The sequence below is a fragment of the Thunnus thynnus genome, chromosome 8, assembly GCF_963924715.1.
Source record: "Thunnus thynnus chromosome 8, fThuThy2.1, whole genome shotgun sequence".
NCBI lineage: Eukaryota > Metazoa > Chordata > Actinopteri > Scombriformes > Scombridae > Thunnus > Thunnus thynnus.
Window position 1 is genome coordinate 22,289,201 of NC_089524.1, and position 11,061 is coordinate 22,300,261.

The 11,061-nt window shown below is 44.0% G+C and overlaps 1 protein-coding gene across 1 annotated transcript in view; it reads right to left on the reverse strand.

The window, feature by feature from the left end:
- The window catches only part of sema6bb (sema domain, transmembrane domain (TM), and cytoplasmic domain, (semaphorin) 6Bb), a 131,037-nt gene extending 122,002 nt beyond the window's left edge, over window positions 1-9,035 (reverse strand). Inside the window, exon 1 of the mRNA XM_067597202.1 lies at window positions 8,230-9,035. The gene's annotated coding sequence lies outside the window, so the exon portion shown is untranslated. The remainder of the gene's footprint in view (window positions 1-8,229) is intronic.
- Window positions 9,036-11,061: the final 2,026 nt, after the last annotated feature.

Sequence of the window (11,061 nt, forward strand, 5' to 3'; positions counted from 1 at the left end):
AGAAACCAAGCGAGTCGAGCTCAGAGACTTAAAGGTCCATGCATCATTTGATGACAGAGGCTGATAGATGCCTGACAGACTGCCAAACCCTGTGTTGTGCTACATGAGTCAAGCACAAACACTCCTCCGTTGTGCAGATATGCGTTTGCACATTTATCCATCATTGCCATGTGGGAGGTGTGTGTGCCTGTGTGCCTGTGTGTGTGTCATGCTGCTCTGAACAAGGAGAGCCTTGCAAGTGTCCATCTCAGTGGCGCCATTGGGACGATGGAGGAGGCCAAACTCAGGCTGCGGGGCTGGATGATGAGGTAGGAGGATGTAGGATAACAGGGTCTGATTCTCATGTTTAAGCTATTTAAAACAGGCCTGTGAATACACACTAAAGGATCTACTGACTAGATATCACATCGGCACAAAAAAAAACCTTTCCCTGTCTTTTGCTTTCCCCTTCCCACAGAAACGTACATGTGAGCGAACAAGTGAATGAAAGCAAAGGGTGAAGCCACAGCCTGAGCTCTGAATGTCACAGTCAGTCATTGCAGCCTCCCTCTAAGTGATGCAGACAGAGAGCCATTCTGATTGCCCCCACCAGTCAAGCCAAAGGGTGAAAAACATTTACATGCAAATACGAATGACCCACTAGCTACTGTGAGTTTGCTAGCTATGGTATTCCGAATGCACAGCAACCGCAGAAAAAGCCGGCACAGAGGACTTGCCAATCAACAGCTCTATTGTAACAGCACACAGGCTTTAGAAGTAGCTGTTATGTGTGTAGGATATCAATTATTTTTTTTTGCTTTTGTGGCTTATTGGTTTGTGACTGCTATTGTAACTCCTCGTATCAAGCGAAATTAATGTTAATGAATTCAGACCGGGACATAATGTACTGCATTAACAGATTTGCTGTGAAGAAGCTTAAATCCTTTCCATCATTTCCACATAACTCCTCAGTATACAGAGCGTCTACCATCCTCACAGAATCCACTCATCTCTGACAGCAGCGCTAATACCATGTAATCAACGATCCCCTTTCAATTTGGACAATTAGAATACATAACTCATCATAACAAACATGCCTCTCTGACATACTGAAGTGGTCAGTATCAGGGGACAGATTGCTGATGGACTGGTTGGGACTCCGGGGGTCTTGGACAAGGGGAGACCCTGGCTATTTTCCTGGCTGTCACCCACGGCTGGGATACTTGGATTGGGTACCCGCCTGCTGTCACCAGACCTGTTGCCTCCAGATGGGTCTGATTCTCTGATTCTCGCCCTCGGAGAACACACTCTGTCCTTGTCCTCCTCCACTCCTTATTTCATCTCCTCATCTTCTCATCCCGTCACAAGTACATCAAACTTGACTTTCCCTTCATCCTTTTACCACTTATTAGCAAAGCCCGAATCACCATTCTTCTGTTCTTTAACCTTGACATTCAGCTTTTAGCTCCACGTGATGCTTTCATCTCATCTATCACTCATTGGCTCCAGTTTCTTGGCTAAAGTCCTCTCTGTGTGTAGGGCTTGAGTGTGTATGTGAATGCATGCACACATGCTCGGTGAGATGAGCAGACGCACTGCACAGCAAGACCTCTTTGATTCGGCACAGCAGAGACCCACAGCGAGTCTGTACATTAATTGGTGCTTCTGAGCCGTTAATTTAGCTGAGTACATTCAAGGACCCACTTTCCCTCCACTTTCCAACAGCAACAGAAGCCGAACAAGCATCCTCTCAAGACTCTTCCACTATTTTCTACCTCTCCTCCTCCTCTCTTTGCTCGTGGCCTTCTTTCTGCTCGGTGCCTCTCCGCTTTTCCCAATTACCTTACAGTTCAGCTTCATCCATAAAACATCAACATGTCACTACCCCTTCTTGCCTCGCCCACTCTCTGTTCTCTCTTCATCTCACCATCACCGAGTGAAGAGAGACAGCAGGTCACGGTCTGTGCTCCGTCCCTACACTTCGCCAACCGCCCCGCGACCAGTGCCAGCAAGCCAGAGTTTTCTTTTTGTTTTTTCAGCATGACTGACTCCCCCAGGTCACTGAATGCATTAAGCTGTTAATTACCTCAAAGCACAAAACAAGTGGTAGCTTGGCAGCAAAGTGAGCAGACATTTACATTGTTTAGTACAGTTACAGACTTAAAGCCGGAACACAGATGAGACAAGCAGAGACCACAGGAAAGACAGCAGACACTGAAGCGGCAACTACAGCAGCAAACAGTTCTGTCGATGAGAACATTCTCGTTTCATTTTCGCAACCATAAAACAACAGGATAGAGCCATTTGGGCTGGAAGTTCCCTTTAAGAAATGAATCAGCTATAAAACAGCAGCAGCTTAACACCACTCTGGCCCACAGGGTATGGTTTCTTCAGATTCACGCTGTGCTGATGCGGGAAATGATTCAGGATGTGTTTGACCTGCATCTTCTCCGCAATGTCTCCCTCCATAGTTAAACTGTGCCCTATTAGTTATGAGCTTAGTGATAGTAGCAACCTAGCATGGGGAAATAAAACAGTGGAGGTGTACAGAGTGTGTCTGAAAATGTTATAATAGAAATGTGTTGCTATTTATATCATGTCAGAGAGAAAAATAATATAATTGCAGTATGGCTGCTGGCACTGAATATGCTGCTCCAGGCTTTGGGTTTGTGGTAGCTTGTTACTTATCTGTGTGTGTGTGTGTGTGAGTGTGTTTGTGTATGTCTGGAAATATGCAAGTGTGCGCCTCAGTGTGCCAGTGTGCTAGTGTGTATTCATGTATTCTGGGTGGTATACGGGACCAGCCTGTCCTCTCCCTTCCTGATGATGGCCCCTCATTAGTCTCTTCTCTTGTTAACAAACTGGGGCTCTGCCGACACCGAGACTTCATAAGAGTGTGAGAGTGACAGAAAGACAAAGTGTGTGTATGTGAGAGAGAGAGAGACAGAAAGGGGGATGAGGGGGTGGCTTAATGACAAGGAAACAGGCCATGAAGAACATTCAGCTCACACACACTAACTGTTTATTCATGTCCGGGAGGTAAACGTTTGTGTCAGTCTCCAACATGTCCGCCTGTCTTTTCATCCTGTCTCCCACAGTATCACTCATCGTCCACTGCCAGCAGCATGGAGTTTATACTCTTGGAAATGTCTCTTTCTCTTTGAGAGAATGGAGGAATCCCCCATGCTTACCTTATTCAGATATAGGAGAGACACACTCGTATACGCACACATGCAATAACACACTCCTCCTGAGGAGGTACAATAAGCCTACATGGAGTGCCAGTTTTACCAACGGGAAACATCTTTATTCAACAGCCACTTGGCCTTTGGTGATAGCAGCTGCATTCTTTGTTCCTGTCATACTCTGCCACCTCAGGCTTACACAACATGATACTGCTCCAACTTCTCCAAGACATTCTGTCACAGTTAAAGGGTATAGACAAAAAATGTTGAAATCATAGACTTTACAAACTCCAAGGAGAGACTAGCCTTTGGCTGCCAATGAGAGCAGCCATACCAGAGACATTTCAAAGAAAAACGAGAGAGCACTTATTATTGACTATATCAGGCTTCCTTCTTTGAACTCACTCATCAGTTCTGGCTACATTGGCATTGCGCTGGATGTATAAGAGCTATGAAGCAGACAGAGAGATAAGAGTGAAAGGAAGACAGGGCTGAAAAACAAGTGATTAAAAGATAAAAGGGAGAGAGCAGATGATGAGGGAGCAGCGGTGTGTGATTAAATGGCGGAGGTGGTCCCATTGGGCTATAGCCCTTATTGCATTTTAATGGGGGGCTGGATGATCCTTGACCCTTTGTGAGGCAGCGGTAGCACCTTAGTGTGGATCAAACCATGTGTGAGGGCTTGCAGGGTCACAAGCAAACGTGTTTATCCTGCTGCTATGGCAACTCCAGCAGTAGCCTTGGGCAAATAACAACAAGCAAAGGCGTGTGTGTGTGTGTGTGTGCGTGTGTGTGTGTGTGTGCGTGCGTGTGTATGTGTGTGTGTGTGTGTGTGTGTGTGTGGGGAGAGAGAGAGAGTATATGTGAAGAGAGGATTTTAAAAGGCATGGTGTGTGATTAAATATAAGTCCTCAATTCATACATTTCAAAGAGCCAAGCTGCTCTGCCCTCTCTCTCCCCCTCTACCACTGTGCGGCTGGCCTGCACCTCAATCATCAGGCCCTCCTTTTCACCTTCTCTTTCTCCCAGCTCCACATGCTAAGTGGGAACATTGTTACGGTCAATTTGTCCCATTCAGGGTCCCAGTGGGCAGTGTCCCTGCCCTGACAGCCTGCAGACAGAGACCACACTGCCTGAGAGGCCTTGACATCAAGGTCCAAAGGAGACAGAGAAGGGGGGAGGAGGGAAGAAGGTGGAGGAGAGGAAAGCGAAGGACGGGGAGGGGGGGAAACAGGAGAGGAGAGGTAATGAGGGGAGCAGAATGTGCGAGGGAAAACAAGCAGGGGGGGAATGCTGAAGAGAAAGAATGACATACAAAAAAAAAAGAAAAAGAGGCTGAGGTGCCAGGTTTAACACGAGCCCCCTGCTTCAGCAGCTCAATAGTATTTTTTGCCAAGGTGGAATTTAAGCCAAGAGCGTGCTAAATGGTCAGTTTACGAAAGTTGCAAGACAACACATTTTCTCACTTACCTCTAGTGGTATGGGCAGTTTTCATTGGAAATACTTTGTATCAACAAAATAGTCCATATGAAACTGTTGACAGCAGAGTCTGGGGATTAACCTAGAATAATAGGGAAACGGTTTCTGGACATGTTACTTTTGAATTTTTTAAAGTAATTTTTACGAGGCAGAAATAATAGACAAGTAAATCTTTCTACATGGCTAAATTTTAAGATATATATATATATATATATATATATATATATATATATATATATATATATATATATATATATATAAAGAAAATATATTGTTTTTTGTAATTTGGGTCAGTAATTTTGGGTAAGTTCAGTCTCATGTAAAGCAGTGCAAAAAGAATACTAACTGCAAAGTAGATTAAATGTGAGTACAGGATAGCTCAAAGAGCATGACATCAATCAATAAAGGCGATTGAGTGAAGTTTTTCATCCACCAAACCTTCACTTTTAATATTAAATCCATGTCTCTACAAACGTTTTCTGCAATCAGATCCCCTGAATTAAAATGTTACTCTGGCCAGAATTAGTCTGGCAAATGAAGCTTTGTCTGACTAAACTGTGAATTTTATGTCTATGTTGGAGCTACCCCAGGGCCCACAGGTGACAAACCCCTGGCAGGGTGCAGCAGGGAGGTGGAGAAGAGGGATTAAGTCCCTGTGTTAAAAGCACCTGTTATTTAAGCACATAGGGCGCAACACTTGCTCCGAGGCAAAGGGTGCAGAGCGGCTGTTGGCGTCAGAAACGAGGCACAAACAGGGTACCCATTCAACCGAGGCTGGACAGTGCTGAATCACACTCGTATAGGGTATAGACAGACTGACTCACACACACACACACACACACACACGCACACACAGTCTATACAAGACAGGAAGGCAAACAGACACAACACAATAAACAATGTTCTTTATGTCTCTCTTTTAAACTCTCACCTTGTCTTTCTCTCTTTGACTTACACACACACACACGACATAGAAAACACAATTCTTCAAATTAATTGGCAAGTCAGACTCCACAGTAGAGCAGGAGGGGGATCTGTCAAGGGCATGTGTGTGCAGAGGGATGTTACAGATCTCCCCAAATTAACTAACTTTATAATAAATCACTGGGCACTGCTAGCCAAGGATTAGCCAAGCTCCAGTGAGCAGTTTGTTAAACTGGGAGGAGAAGCACAGGGGACAGAGAAAACATCGCCAAAAACTGACATCAGCATTGGGGACCTTGGAACGGTATAAACCCCCCGCCTGGTTTCCTAGGCACAGATTTAGCCTTGTTATCTGAGTTCTCCATTGACAGAAAATTCTGGTCCTACTTTTTCTAGGAGCTTTTTTTCTGTTGGGGCTCCTATACTAATTACTTTCAGTGTTCAGGGCATCAACTTTTACATCAGGTATACTGTTTGCTTTACTTAAATTTTCCTTACATAATTCTCTGTGCAATCTTGTCCCTTACAGAGTAATTTTTTTGGCAGCAGCAAGGCCTCCTAAAGTCTGGTTATTTATATACTGATTGTGAAACAATGTATCCCCTTTTCCCCTGCCTACAAAAAGAAATTAAACTATTTTGAGACTCATATTATACATCTATTACAGAAGTGTCTTTTATGTATCCATGCAGCAGCTCCAAAATCTGCCTATAAATTGTATTTTTGGGTAGATTTTCCCTCAAAGCTTTCTAACGATGACTTGAAGCTCCAGCAAAAGCCTTGGATGGTTCTTTTCTCAACTCTTGCACGGTGTTTTGTCCTTGGCTTTTAAACAAATGAAAACTGGATCCGGTACAATGAGGAGATCAGAGATCATATCAGACAGGTATTTCCTCTGTTGTCTATTAATTCATTCCCTCTGATAACACTTCTCTTGTAATTACTGGTGGCGTGATGGGCCTACAAGAAGATGTCAGCGCATGAGAGAAAAGGGCGCCACTCCTCTTCTGTCATGCCAGAGAAACTGCTGCACTTAGATTATTTTAGACAATATCTAGTTTATGATCATCTCTCCTTTCATCTGCCTCATGATTCATCTTAACTTCTTCCCTTTCTCCATGTCTCTCACCACCTACGCTGTAGCTCCCGTCTTGGCTATACTGTTACAGCAAAAAAAAAAAAAAAAAAAAGGCGTGAAACAAAGTCTGGTGCAGTACATCATCCCCTGATGAAGCATCTGAGCAGCAGGAAGGAAGGATATGTAACCTGCGGCAGCACCCCTGAGCCCTGGCTGTTGCAGAGTGGGTGACAGCCCAGAGGAAGAAGAATTAAATAGGCTCTTGTCCTCCAAGGCTGATTGACACAGTCAGAGCGACAGAAAGGTTAGCAGAGGTGGTGGTATTCCCTTGACTCCTTCTATCCCTGCACTGGACAAGGAGCACTGTCTCACTTTCTTTAGATGTGTCTTTCTCTCTCTGTCTCTGCCTTCCCTCCTCTCTCACACTAGGGCTCATTATAGGAATGCTCTGACCCTTGGGGACTTCACTTACTTCTCTGTCTCTCTTTCCAGTCCACAAACCTCGGCGTTGGACAAAAGGCAGCTGAAAGGCAATTTGAATTTGAAACAGGGGCCACAACAAAAACATGCAGCTCCCAAATGGAAAAACTTTAGGAGACTTGGAGCCAGCTATTGAGAGTTGGAGGCCCTCACACAAAAAGCAAAAAAAATGTGATTCTGACACTATCCAGCCAACTAGCTCAGTGTACTGTAAGATAGCAACTACTGCAGAGGGAGAGGGAGAGAGAGAGGGAGGGAGAGATGGCAGAGCCTGAAGGCAGGAATAGTGGACACCAGGGGCCCAGCGGGTAGGACTGTAGAACATACACAACTGCTAGCAGACAGCATGCAATCACAAAACACACAAACAAACGAGCGTACACACACACACACACACACACACACACACACACACACACACACACAGTGAGAAAGACAGAAAGAGGGCAACATTTTGACATTCTCATGGTGCAGACACACAGTCTGTGCTTCCATAGTTTTGCAACTTACTGGATTTGAAAATGAGGTTTTGTAGTTATGCCTAAAATAACTGTAACGTAAAAACGGGGACGATCCCGCTTGACACAGCAAGAAAAGTCCCAAATTTCTCATTAAACAGTTCCTTGAGAAAAACCGGCTTGATTAAGGTGAGTGAATGGCACAGATGTATTTTTAATGACAGCGCTGTAGCTGTTTTCATAACCTAACCAAAATGCTCTTGGCCAGCGCATACAGAAATTGTCAGCCATTTTCAATCAAAGGATCTATCTGAGTCGTGTCAATATCCAATCAATACATGCATGGTGAAGCGCCTTGAGGCTCCGGACAGCTGAAAGCTGCTGGTTTTGTGCGTGGCTGCAAGCTACGCAGTATGAAATTGAGAATTATACAATGAAACGTGCTGTAAAGCCAAGATGCGAAAGATTACAGATTAACCCGCGACTGTGAATTGGTTTAATTCGTTTTAACCAATTCCCACAACCAAATTCTTTCGTCTAATCACAAGCAATACCATTTATCCAAAGCATCAAGGCGCGACAGACCCTGTGCCCCAGAGCGCACCACCGCCACAGACCTCCACGCCGGACAGCTCGGGTCACTTACCTCTGATTGTCGGGGGAAAGGTGCCGCCGAGACAAGGACGGTATGAGTCAATTCTGTGTCCCGCTGGATACAAAAAATCCGAGTGATTCTAGAGGAGAGAGGTTCGTTACCAGATCCTGTGTAGGGCTTTGTAAACTACTCCTCCCTGTCGCACCTGTCTCTGGCAAAAACTGATCCCGTACGCCGGCCTGACATCCCTAAGACAACTGTCTCAGGGGTTGTGTGTCCGTGCCCCCCTGTTAGTTTCAATACACACACACACATACGGCACCACCTGTCCCCGGTGCAAAACAACCCACAAAGAGCTTCTATGTCGCGCAACGACACATGGCATTCCCCGTTAGTCTCTGCAGCAATACTCCCTCACAGACAGCCGCCCGAGATCCCCAAGTAATCTGGAAACGCTGGAGGCAGTGAATGATGAAAAGGAGAACGCAATAATAACCCATCCAGCACACCACTGGCACCAAACCAGCTGAAACGTTTGGAAATTACATCTGCCGCTCTCGTTGCTCGCCCAGTTGTGTTATCAATCTTCCGTCCCCACAATAGTTGGTCTATTTTGCCGCTGCGCACGACTGCTGCTCTGTCATTGCTGCGTCTTTTCCACCTCGGGTCTTTGAGAGAAAAGACTGTCCCTGTGTCTGCTTTTGCGCTCCACTTCCAAACAGTGCCAGCCTCAGGATCCAGCGTAGGGCAAAGTCCCATTCATCGGTTTATTTAAAATAGTTCCTGTTCTTTGAGCTGCGCTCGGGAGCTTTGGTAAGGTGGGAGGACCACAGCGTTTGTCTTCTAGCGGTAGTATGAGCTACAGCATCTCCAGCACTGTTCCCTGCTGTCATCCACAAGAGACTCCTGAAGCCTGTTAGTGTCAAAACCTGAAGCAGAATTACGCAGAGACTGGAATGGAATTGATTGATGGCTAATTGGGTTTAATTTTGGTGCGTCAAATCCTCAAAAACCTCACTTATATCGAAGACAATTCAGTCATTGAGGCAGAAAGTTTATGTGTGTTGACCAAATTTCACGGAGGCAAAATTGGCAGTAAAATGATTGTGCAGCATGTTAGACACGGCTAAGTTCAAACTGCACCGGGGGCACACACCTGAGAGACAGCTTTGTTCATGGGTGAATCTTGTTCCAAGGAACCTTTATACTTCAGAGACAAATGACACACAAAATATGAACGTCAAAATGAAATCACAAGACTGATTCAAACAAGATAATAGTGAGCATTTATTGCTATTTTTACTGGATGATCAGGTGGTTAAGCAAAGTGGAGAGAACCTGGGAGAGGCGCACTAATCCAGGAGGTCAGGAAGTGGATCCAAATTAGCCGATGTGCTTATAAATTCTGATCAAATCAAACCTCATGTGTCTATTAACAACATGTGGGCAGAACAAGTACTGTATGTATTTCTCACTTTTATGTCATATTATTCTGCATACATATTCTGCAGGACACACTCATGTAGTTGGAACAATTTCTCTTTTAGTCAGATTTCCTGAAAGTGCAGTTTATTGTAATTACATAAGTTAAATCAGTGAACTTAAAAACAGTTTCCATCCCTGAGTTTAAGACCTTTCTGCATTTGCATCTTCTCATTGATCTTAAATTAAAACAATGAGAGGAATAATTTAGCCTCATTGAATCTCAGTAAACTTCCAGCCAAATCAAATTGCTGCTCTATCACCCTTTGGGGTTTGTTTTTGAAATTAGCGTTAAATCAGGTGTTTTTTTAGTGACACATTGTTCATCCTCATACTAACCCCAATCTAAAAGGCTTTCGTTGGACTTTAAGCCAAAATTACCATGTGGAAAAGCTTTAACAGTACTGTCCGTTGATGATGCTGGCGCTGAGTGCTAAAGGAGTTAAGACCTTTTGGACCTAGCCATGAAATTGCTTGGAGCCAAAGCCACTTTTAAGCTCCCATTCATGAATAATTAATTGCTAAAATAATGACTTCCATAGGCTTGAAGGCACATGTGTGTTACTCACCCGCTTGAAATGTGGTTTCACCATGTTAACAAATCTACTTCCAGCCATCTGACAGCTTCTTTGATACAATCTACTAATCAGTGGTGGCAAATCGGGTGACTCAAGTACTGATTCGGGAGAAATATGCAAGAGAAATCCTCTGCAATTGCTAAATGTAATCAGGTTTCAGTTAATTGTGCCAACATTTAATCCAAAAACAAATTTTTGGATAAAGAATTGCTACTTCATGGTCTTAAAACCTCTTTTTTTTTTAAAGTCAATGGTAATTTTGGGTGTTGGAAGTTGTTAAGAGACGTGCCTGAAGGCTCTTCAAGGCTGCTCTCTGCATTTTGTTCCTCGGCTATTGTTGGACAAATTCATTTTTATTAATCCACTGACGTTCTGCGAGGCTTATAATATGGCCTACTCTTGTCTGACATTGATAGTATTGTCGGACATTGTTTTGGTTTGCTTGTTTGCTTTATTTTTTTTTTTGCCTTATCTTCATTTACACAGCTAAAATTTGCCTGAACCAGCAATTTAATACTTATTAACATTTTTCATCCTGCTTACCTTATCATCCCATTCTGCCTGTGACTTTGTAGCTTCTGCAATTAAGGCTTAAAAAGAAAGTTTCCTTTGTCCAGAGGAGCCCTGCTAAAAGTCTTTGTACAGGCTGACTGCAGTTATAGCAGAGGACGCTGCTATGATGGCAGTATCATTATTAAGGTAGAAAGTTATTGTAGAAAAATAATGATGAGTCTTCCCTACTCACTCAAATTCTTTGCTATTTCTCACACATACTAACCAGTATGTCTAGTGTCTATATAAAAACCAAATCTATTTCATAACA